Here is a 10,306-nt window from a genome sequence, read left to right as displayed (position 1 = left end):
TCTTTCCCTCCAATAAGTGATTCTGAGAGCTGTTCCCATCAAGGAAGTGAAAGAAAGGAGGAGGAAGGGCAAAACAGGACACCCCTAGCACTTCAGCAACGTTTCACAGGACAGAGAGGAATCTATTAGTGGATATCTGGTCATGTTGGTCATTCAGCAATGAACACACTATACAGAGAAAGGAAGACAAAGAAGAGAACACAACAGATCTCTCCTCTGAAAAGGGAAATTCACCTTCTACAAGCCTGGATAAGTTGCTTAACTTCTCCATGCCTGTAATTCCCATTTATACTGTTGATTAAAGAGCATTTTCTTCCTTTTGAGACCAGACAATAGGAACCCTAAACCCAGTCACTCACAGAGTCCCAGCCTGGTTTGTGTTGGAAGGGACCTTAAAGCCCATGCAGTTCCAACCCCCTGCCATGGGCAGGGACACCTTCCACTAGAGCAGCTTGCTCCAAGTTGGGAGATCTTTAACGGCTGCAACTGCCTACAACTTCACTGAGAGGACCAAGCCTTTCTTTCTAGCTCTTTGGGTGTTTTCCTCCATTGGTTGTCTAAGGTCTGGGCCCTATTCTAGTCAACAGAGGGGGGGAAAAAAGCCCTCCTACTCCACAAGAAAAATGCACTTAATTACACAGCACAGTCCCAGTGCCTCCGGCGCTCTTTGGTTTAATCTTCACAGTTGTCCATTTTTGATGGAGAATTTGTGCTGATTTCACGGTGGCTGCTTGGAGAAAAGTCACCCACTTCATGGTTATTTCATAGCCGGGGGCTGGGGGCAAGTGGTGAACAATGATTTAATTAGGTTTCTGTAATAACATCTCAAACGGCTGCCCGTATGTATTAGCATGGAAGGATCTCAATTACTCTATTTCCTTTAATTCTGCGACTTTCATGCCAATGGAAACGGAGGAAAGACATCATAAATTAAACTAGAAACTCTTTGCCCACAGAAGGCGTGTAACACCCATAGAGCAGTCAATGCTTCCTCTCACTGCAGCCACATCCACGTGCAGAATCTGTGTTCATATCTAATCAGAGCAAACATTTGTATTGGCGACCATGCTGCCGGATGGAGCCCACCATTAAGAACACAACCCTGAAGAAAGGAGTATCCTGATGCATGGCTCAGTGAAGACAACGGAGACTGAGGGAAAGGTCAACCTAAAGCTTGTGGCATCCCCTCAGTCTTGACTTCAGACACCATCTCCCGAAATCCTAGCAAACATCCGTGTTCTACCATCACAGCTCCATAAACCAGTGTATTTTGCCCGTGAATGTCAGGAGATGGCACATGCCCAACTGAGCAAGTCTTGATGATCCATCTCCTCCATAGGACTGGGTCAGACTGTTTATGGATGTGTTACTGTTGACATAAATAAACCATAAATAGACCCCACAGAAAAACCCAATCAGCAGTGTCTGCCTTCTAGCTCCTCACTAGAGTGTCGAAGCCTCGGCTAATCTCATCTTGCTGTACAATCCCTCCATCTGTTCCAGCCTCTAATTTCAATATGAATTGAAATAAACGCAATTCCTGAAAATGTAAAAACCATCCCAGATTTCCAAGCTCCTTTGTCTCGGAGCAGGTTTTACACCCTCCTGTTTGGCACAGAGAGCTTCTCAAGTGCTACCAAGCCGCCTGTATTAGAGACTCCTACAAATTGGATAACTCGAAACCCTCCTAGAGAGCTCTCATAAAACTCCATGGTTGGATGGAAACTGGAACAGATGGGCGAGCTCCACCAAGAGCTGCATTAACCCTGCTGCTCTCTGCCTGGTGGCCAATAACACATGCAGAAAGCACAGATCCAAAAATAAGCCTCCAAACCAGAGGATGACCCAAAGTATTTAATACACGGCAGCAAGACAGAGGACCACTTGGTGACATATTCCTGCTATGATTGCAAATAACTTCTTCCATGGAAATAGAAGTCTTTCAGCATCTCAGTGTCCAAAACAGAGGAAGCATTTAAGAGGGACAGACATGTTTCAAGGCAAGTTAGTGGCCATTCGTCCATTACAGCTGAAATACTTCAACCATCACCTCATTACGTATAGAGTAATAGCAAAAAGAGTGCAACAAGGGCCATAACTGGACGGGAGAAATGGTGCAGAAGTCCTGGGGGGAGATTTGCAGTGCTCCAGGCTATAAAAAACACCTCTATTTTTGCAGCTGAGTACACAAATTCCCATTAGATTCAAAAGGAGCTTTGGGTGCCCAGAGTCTTTTCATCTCGGCCCATTTGAAGCTTTAAATACCCATCTTTCATCCCTGCCACCGGTGAGTTGAATGACACAGTTGGCCCCTGAGTTCTTAGCTATCACAGGGTGAAGCTTTCAGAGATGTCAGTTCAGAGATGTCAAAGGAATGCAGACAACCCCAAGATGCTCTGAAGGGGTCTGATGTGGAAAGCGCTCTGTCTCTATAGTGAGGACTATTGTGGAAACTGATTTCTTCCATAAGCCACCCCTGCCAGGCAGCACTCTCATCCCAGATGCAGATCCCTCTCTCCCATTCCCATTCCTGTAACACTATTCAAACCCCTCCCACGTAACATACTCAAGTCAGGTATTTACTGCTGGGCAGACTCCTGAGCACTCTACACAGGTAGCACAACACAAACAACGGAGCGCTGAGTCCCTAAAAGCCAGCCCTAAGGGAACAGCCTAGTGCTGGAGGAACCAGGCAAATGGAAAGCCATTTAAACCTCTATTGCCCTTCCCTGATTACACACCCAAACCCCTCATCCTGCAGCCAGCTCCAAAAGGAGATCTCTGCACTTGTAGATGTAACTGGGAGGATGATCATTCCCCCAGACAAACCGACCAAGCTCTATTCTTCATTTTTGATGCTGACAAGCATGAAGGCTAATTGTTTAGAATTGCATTTCAAATGGCCCAGATGAGATAAGTGCCAGGAGATGGAGGTAAATCACACAACTGCTCGCTTGCTGCCTCCCAGTTGAAATCAATAGCAATTCAGGGCTAATTAATATTTAGGAAATGCAAAACTTGTCATCTTAAATCAGGCTGAAACACAATAATCACATTAAGTGCTTACTTCAGCAAAATACCCCTGCAATGCTAACTGTTAGTGAACTATGTGCATATTTATCCACTTAATTGACTCCTGCCTCTGACAGAACTCTATTACCCAGGAGTTAGAAGGAAATTTAACTCTGATCTGTGTGTTTGCACTCAAGGACTTCTGTTTGACTCCAGCTTATTTGCAGTGGCAGAGCTGAAGGGCTACATTTTGTTCCCGACCTAATACCACTAAGCTGAGCAACAAATGTGACATTTAAGCTTTTCACGTGATGACCTTCCATTCATAGCCTGGAAGGTTTTCATCCTGTTCTACTTGAGTTTCATTTCCAGGCATCCTTTAAATAAAGATGCTACTCGGTGCTTTAGCAGGTGCGGAGGCTGGTAGGAATTACTAATGCAAACAGCCGACTACAGTCCCTCTCTTCCTAGACAAGAAAGCATCCTTGCTGTTATTTGGCACCTCAATTTTCATTGAATCACAGAATCCCAGACTGATTTGGGTTGGAAAGGACCTTAAGATCATCCAGTTCCATCCCCCTGCCATGGGCAGGGACACAGTATGTATTGCAATATACTGTGCCACAGACATGCAAACTTGAGCTTGTTCTGCACAACCTCCTTATGTTAGAGAAGCTGCATGGAGTAAAATCAAAAGCGTTTCAGACTTAGGCAGTAATTGACTGTTTGACCATCGCCTTCTGCACAGGCCATAGCTCTGGAAACCCAATGCCCCTCCATATATGCAGGGTGGATGGCAGCTCTTGTGTAAATGCCTTCAAAAGCCACAGGTCATGCAACAGCCTGACCCAGCCGAGAGCTGAACAATGCCTCTTGGAGAAGCCAGACTAAAACCCCCCTATTTAACAACCTCTCTGCTGTAGCAGGATGAAGTGTGATCACTTCACTCATCCGACAGCCACACAAAGGGTTTGCTGTGGGTTTCACAGCAGACTGGGACCTCAGTTTGCAGGCAGCAGAGGTCTGGGCTTAGGCAGCTCCAAGGGGATTTTTCCATTCTCTTCCCGTAAGTGATCTGAAAACCTGCTTCTCTCTTCCCCCAGCACAAGGCTTGGGCCTTTCCCTGCTGCTCCTTTCAATTCTATGACCCATTTCAATATCGGACAAGCTCATGAGGTGTTTGCCTTGCCTGCGCTAATACACTGGTATGAAAATGCTCCCATTGCCTGCTCGGCACCTTTCAACATGAACCAAGACCAACCAAGCTGATTACACATGTTGGATTGAAAACCCAGTCCAGCAGACGTCATTCTGAGCTTTACCACAGTCAGGATGGAGCAGAACAAATGCACGAGACTCAGCACACACAAGTTCACCGATGAAAGGCAGTGCCTTGAACTGCATCAGGAAGCAAACCAAAAACTCATGGAGGAATGATGTTGGTTATAACCATGCAAAGAAACAGTATTGGAATCAATGGGACTCCCTTTGCAGACACAGTGAGTGCTGAACCAGATCTTGAAGCCAGTTTCTGGGTGTTTTCAATGAAATAACCTGGCCTCAGAGGCCAGGAAGTTGAGAGTAGTCTCAAATTCACTATTCCCAGGTACCGATGTTAAGGAATAAACAGATGCCAACTCCTGGTTGAAGAGAACCCCCTCTGCAAGAGAAACGTGCTGGCAGATAACTGGGGAGCATCGGGAGCTGGTGTGGTGAGGAGGAGCACACAACAGGGGATAGCACGATGCCGCTGACAGCCTCAGTGCTGGCAATACCGGGCAAAACAGCATCAGGGATTCCTTGTCTAGCTCCAATGCTCTGAGCCAAGCCAACTGCAACAAAACTGCCCCCCTTCCCTGCTCGAGGATATCAAATAAAAGATAGGGAGCTGGGTTTTTCTGCTCAGCGAGGAAACGGAGATAAGGTTCATGCGTGAAGCCAGAGTGACACTCTGCTTCACTGGACAACAGGAATCCATGCTTCAGATCCCTTTTAGAGACCACCCCATAAGGACAAAGCTTTTGATGGCTGTTCCAGCCCACATCAGTGCTGCTTCTTTGTCCAGCAACAGCAGGGCTCTGTTGCACTATTGCAAGGACAAAGATCTCCCCTTAGAATCCTGGAATGGTTTGGTTTGGAAGTGACCTTAAAGCTCATCCAGCTCCAACCCCTGCCACGGGCAGGGACCCCTTCCACTGGAGCAGCTTGCTCCAAGCCCCTGTGTCCAACCTGGCCTTGAGCACTGCCAGGGATGGGGCAGCCACAGCTTCTCTGGGCACCCTGTGCCAGCGCCTCAGCACCCTCACAGGGAAGAGCTTCTGCCTAAGATCTTTTTCACATCCTAATACATTCATGTTTGGTTTCCATATAAATGAGCTGCAGAAAAGACCCTCGCAGGGCTGCAAACAGGGCCTGGGAAAGCTCATTAAAGGCAGAGCCCAGCAAAGTCATTATTACGTATATGTCAATTCTGCAAAGAAACAAATGGCATGCGTGCTCCCCAGGTAATCAATACAAACCTCATATCTAGCCACAACAGGGAACAAAAACCGATGCGGGGGGATGACACTAAACAAACCACGCACACGTTCATGAAGTCTAAGTACTCAGACTCCCTTATTTCCATCCTATCCCTGCTTGAGTCATTAGGAGGCATTTTGTACTGTTCTCAGCCACAAAGACTTGCCGCAGGCCAGGATTAATGAGTCTGACTCGTATTGACTCAACTGCACCCAGAGCAGAAACACTGGAGCTCCAGCCTCAAAGTTCCAGCCAATGCACGAATCAAAGCTCTTGGCAATGGAATTGAGGACCAGACCCACGACAAGACCGGAGCTACCAAGGGCCCCATCATTTATTTCTGGCTTTCACCAGCTCGCTGTGTGACCCTGTGTAAATAGCTCTCTCTGCTTTCATTCGGCAACTCAGAGCAATTCACAGCAGGCTGACCCACCACACTCCTTGCTTGCACTCACCTACCTACATGTGCGTGTGTATAAAAGCCCCAAATTATGTGTACCTCTGTATAAGCCTGTGCTGAATTAAATGCACATAAAAAAGGGGGCCATGATGTTGATAACGGAAAATTACACTAACTGCTTGTTCACTTTACAACATCCATTCCAAAACAACCCCACCAAGCCAAGCTGTCAGCCTTGTTTGCTGCAGATTCCCATTCAAGTATTGTGGTAGGGGCTATGAACAGGTACACATACAATATGCTTAACAGATCCTACTAATAACCCTTGTGCTTTTAACTACACATGCCTGCATTAGAACACATGCATTTCTTTATTTGTTGCGTTCTGATGTTTCCAAATCAAAACCTCTCACTCAATTTAGTAGTAAAGCAAATGGGGCTGGCTCCATCCCAATAAAAGTGCCTGCCAAATAAGTGGAGCTGCCTATCCACTCCATCCCTCTCCTTTTAAAGCGTCAAATCCCACCTATAAAGGTAAGTAAACAGAATTAGTGTGATTATAAACACACCATCATTCCACGCTGGATCTCAGATGAGCTCAAGACAAAGCCCCCTTACACAGTAACCTCCTTGTTCCATGCACCTATGTGCTTGGTTAAGTGGCTCCATATGCTTAATGGAAAAGAAATCTAATTACCTTAATTCACTCTCCATCCCAAAGTAGAAGGGTAAACTATATGTTTAATTATAAACTTTCCACTTCGAGCAGCTATAATTAATGAGTCAAGGAATCATGCAATATGCCTCGAGCAACCTTTATTACTCCTGAGGTACCCGAGCACCACTTGCAGTTTAGAGCAAGTCACTTCCTATTAGTATTAGGAGCCAAAGTGCCTACCTAAGGCATTAATCACGGAGTGCTACAGCTCTAAGACTTTTAATTACATACAGTGGGTGTGCTACACATGGACTGCACACATAGGGCGATGTTAATAAATAGCCTTCCCGGGGCTATCGAGGGCCTTGGTTTGCTTTATTCCACATTGTGAAGTTTTATGCAGACCTAGGCAAGGTTGTTCGACAAATGAGGCTGTGATTCCCATCGCTGGTCTAGTGCAGGGCGGGCTGAGCTGCGAGTTGTTAATAGTGGAGTACAAGCAGTCCAGGAAGCAGGATGCTGATGGGGCATGAGGGAATCTCACCTCTTCCAGCTCTGCCACTGTCTTCAAACCAGCTTCTCCCTCTGATAAAGCCTTGCCTCCCAGTCCCTTCAACAATGGATTCCTCTGGAAATACCTCCTCTGCCTCTCCCCAGGTTCTGAGCTTAAATTCATGCATCATTTAATCCCTTGTTTCAGATAAAACAACAAGTCAGCCAGCACAAAGATAACGGTGTCAAGCAAATTCAGACCGCCCCCGTGCTCTAAGGAAAGCACTACAGGAGAGACTAGATGGCTTCCCAGATTCACCACTTTTTGTGCCTGGATGAACGGCTTTGCTGAGGTTATTTTTCTTCAGTGCAAGCAGAGCCACGGCTCTTCTTGAGCACAGCTTGAAGGCTGACCCGCAAAGCTATCAGCATGAAGAAGAAAGTCCTTCACAAAGTATAGACACAAACAGAGCAGCCAGGAAAAGGGAGAGGAGAGGTGTTGAGATAATTACATGGTTTGTATTGGTGCCAAATGGGGAAAGTCAGGGTGATAATAGCTAGGCTTATTGCTTGGATGAGAAATAGAGCATCTTTGGTAGCCAGTTGGGTTTATCTTTGTACATACAAAACAAACATGACTGGAAAAAGAATCTGCAGGAAAAATCAGTTCAATATTTTCCCTCAGTAAAATTAAACAAAACCATAATAAACCCCCCTCTGAAGTGCGTATTCCCCGAGATCCTCATCTGTTTTACACATTTCCCCTTTAAGCACTTATCCCATTTCCTCTTCTGAACCAACAGAAAACAGTGCACGTGCTTCCCAGGCACAGCCTGGGTGCTGGCTCTCCGCGAAGACTGCCCAGGTTTTGGTTGCTGTGGTCGGTCTGAGCTGCACTGATTGCAACAAGGCTTCCAAGGATGAGGACTGTGGTCCACGGTGCCTCTGCCATGCTCTCCTAGCTGATGCTCCAGACCTGTGTTTGGGGTGCAAGTGTTCTGCTGCTTTCTTGCTTTCCTTACCGGGTTGTGGTTGCCCTACACAAACTCTGCACTAAATGAATGGCAGAGCGCACCAGGCATCCAACTGGGACCCATGAAATGTGTGCTCCAGCTTCACCTGCAGATGGTGAAATGGGTGGAAAATGGGTTTCCAGGGTTGTAAGAACCACCAGTACCTACCCGCACCTGAGCACAAGCTGCCTATGAACATGAGACACGAGCTCTTAAAGATTTAAGCACAAGTCTCTCAATTTCCTTTTTAAACTGGTACAAAGGTGTTATTAGTTGTAATATTTATACCCTGCTGCTCCTCCTTGCCCAAGGCTGCTGAAACTTTCATTCCAGACAGTAAAAGCAAGCAGTTCTGTAAACTGGGAGAGCGGGCTCCATAAAGGGGGGGGCCCTAATCTCAGGTCTTGTTAGATGCTCAGCACAGGTGTACATGCAACTCTTCTATCCTCAACAGGCCCTTGAACAAGAAAGCTGTGAAAGAACAGTCAATCAGCATTCACTCGACTGTGATCTGCCTATAGGCTGCCCTAGGAGCAGCTGTAATTGTGAAAGCCTCCCCTTTGAAACACAGTGGGTAAGTCCCTTTGTTCCTCAAGCGCATCATGCATTATTCCGAGGTTCAGGACAAATGCCTCTGAAGAAAAGATCTCCAGAAAGCCCTGTCACACTGACTATGCTCTGAAGAGCTCTTAAACTATTCATACAGCCCTGCAAAGCGTTTTCCAGGCTGCCTTTACATACATGTTACTTGAGGCCACCCACTTTGTTTCAAGTACATTAGCAGTTCCTCAGTTTTTAGGTGCATTCATTACATATAGTCCCTCAAGCTGAGGAGGGGTTGAGGGACACGGTATCATTACAGCTGCCAGTAGCAAATCTGCACCAGTTCTACCTGCTCCCAGGAGGGAAATTAAGGTATTTCCCTGGTCATCACAACCACAGGACTCAAATCCTCCTGTGAAAAGGATTTTGCCCCTTTTTTAGGGCTTGTAGGAGAAGAACTCAGTGACTTACCCAACATCGCAGAAGAAAGCTGCTGGAAAGCTTGAAACAGCATCTCAGATTAAGGATAGTCCCTCAAATGCTTTGTAACATGAATGAAGAAAATGAATAGAAAGGAAATAAACTAAGAAGCTTTCTATAACTTCTCCCTTTGGGACTGGCTCAGGGTACCTCTGCAGTACCTAAAACCTCTTTTGTCCTCACTATTTTGATGCGCTTGGACACCAATGAGTTTTTAACAGGAGCTCACTGATGCACACATCTCCTCTCGGTGAGATGTTCCTGCACTAACAGCCACAAAACCACCCTGACTCCCCTTTTCCTTCTTTATGTGCTCAGCTGTCTCTGCTCTCAGCTCATTACTACTGAGGGCCCAGCAGTGCGCAGCTGTGAGAGCTTTCCTATGAGGAAGCAGCGGGACAGAGGTCCTGTTTGCAGGATTGGGTCCCTTTTACGAGAGCATCCCGACAGGCAACTGGTTTATAGCTGCAATACACAGTAATTCAGATAATAACTCTCAGGAAAGACTTAGTGCCAGGAAAAATGAGCACCACTGGCACAAAGCAAAGTAATCAGCTAAGGAAGATGTTTCGCAGGTGATTTTTATGAGGTGGGTAGTCCAGAGAAGCCCATTAAAGACAACAGGAGTGTCTGTCTTTACTAACACGCCTGAAATCCAGCTTTCCATCTCAGAGCCTTTTACTGGCTGGCAGTGTGTTCCAAGTGCAGTGTAACCCTGCTGACTTCAGCTTGCCCTTTACAAGGAAAGCTGTGCTGGCTGTAATGCTGGAATATCAGCCCCACCGGGCTTGCTCCTGCACTGACCCCACTTGCTCTCTGCTCTTGGGCAGACAAGCTGTCACTGTCCCTGTACTACAATGTGCTGCTCACCCCAATTGTTTGAGTGCTGAGATTCTGTACTACAACAATGGTCTCAGTCACCCACTGTGCTGTCACTTACCATGGGATCTTATGGCTTTTATAGCTTCATTTTGAGTACCTGGAAACTCCAGGCTGCTTTTCCTGTCAGTCAGTGCATTACTGCAGTTAGAAATCTCAAGCACATCAACTCAGAGATGGTTCCTATTCTGAAAAAAAGCTGAATAAATGAGATATCTAAATAAGAGAGTGAAAAAGGATTGTTCAGCCTGGAGAAGAGAAGGCTCCTGAAGGGGAGACCTGAGAGCAGCTCCAGTGCCTGAAGGGGCT

At 46.4% G+C, this 10,306-nt stretch overlaps 1 long non-coding RNA gene across 1 annotated transcript; it reads right to left on the bottom strand.

Moving 5' to 3' along the window:
- Positions 1–6,562: 6,562 nt before the first annotated feature.
- On the bottom strand, positions 6,563–9,386 carry LOC136003486 (uncharacterized). The gene is made up of 2 exons (XR_010608109.1): positions 9,110–9,386; positions 6,563–8,566 (listed from the first exon to the last, which is right to left on the bottom strand). It is a non-coding gene; the product is annotated as an uncharacterized LOC136003486 (long non-coding RNA).
- Between the last annotated feature and the right edge of the window lie 920 nt (positions 9,387–10,306).

Source organism: Lathamus discolor, chromosome 22 (assembly GCF_037157495.1).
Source record: "Lathamus discolor isolate bLatDis1 chromosome 22, bLatDis1.hap1, whole genome shotgun sequence".
NCBI classification, from domain to species: Eukaryota; Metazoa; Chordata; class Aves; order Psittaciformes; family Psittacidae; genus Lathamus; species Lathamus discolor.
Note: the sequence above shows the minus strand (reverse complement) of the source record. Positions and strands in the feature narration are given on the sequence as shown.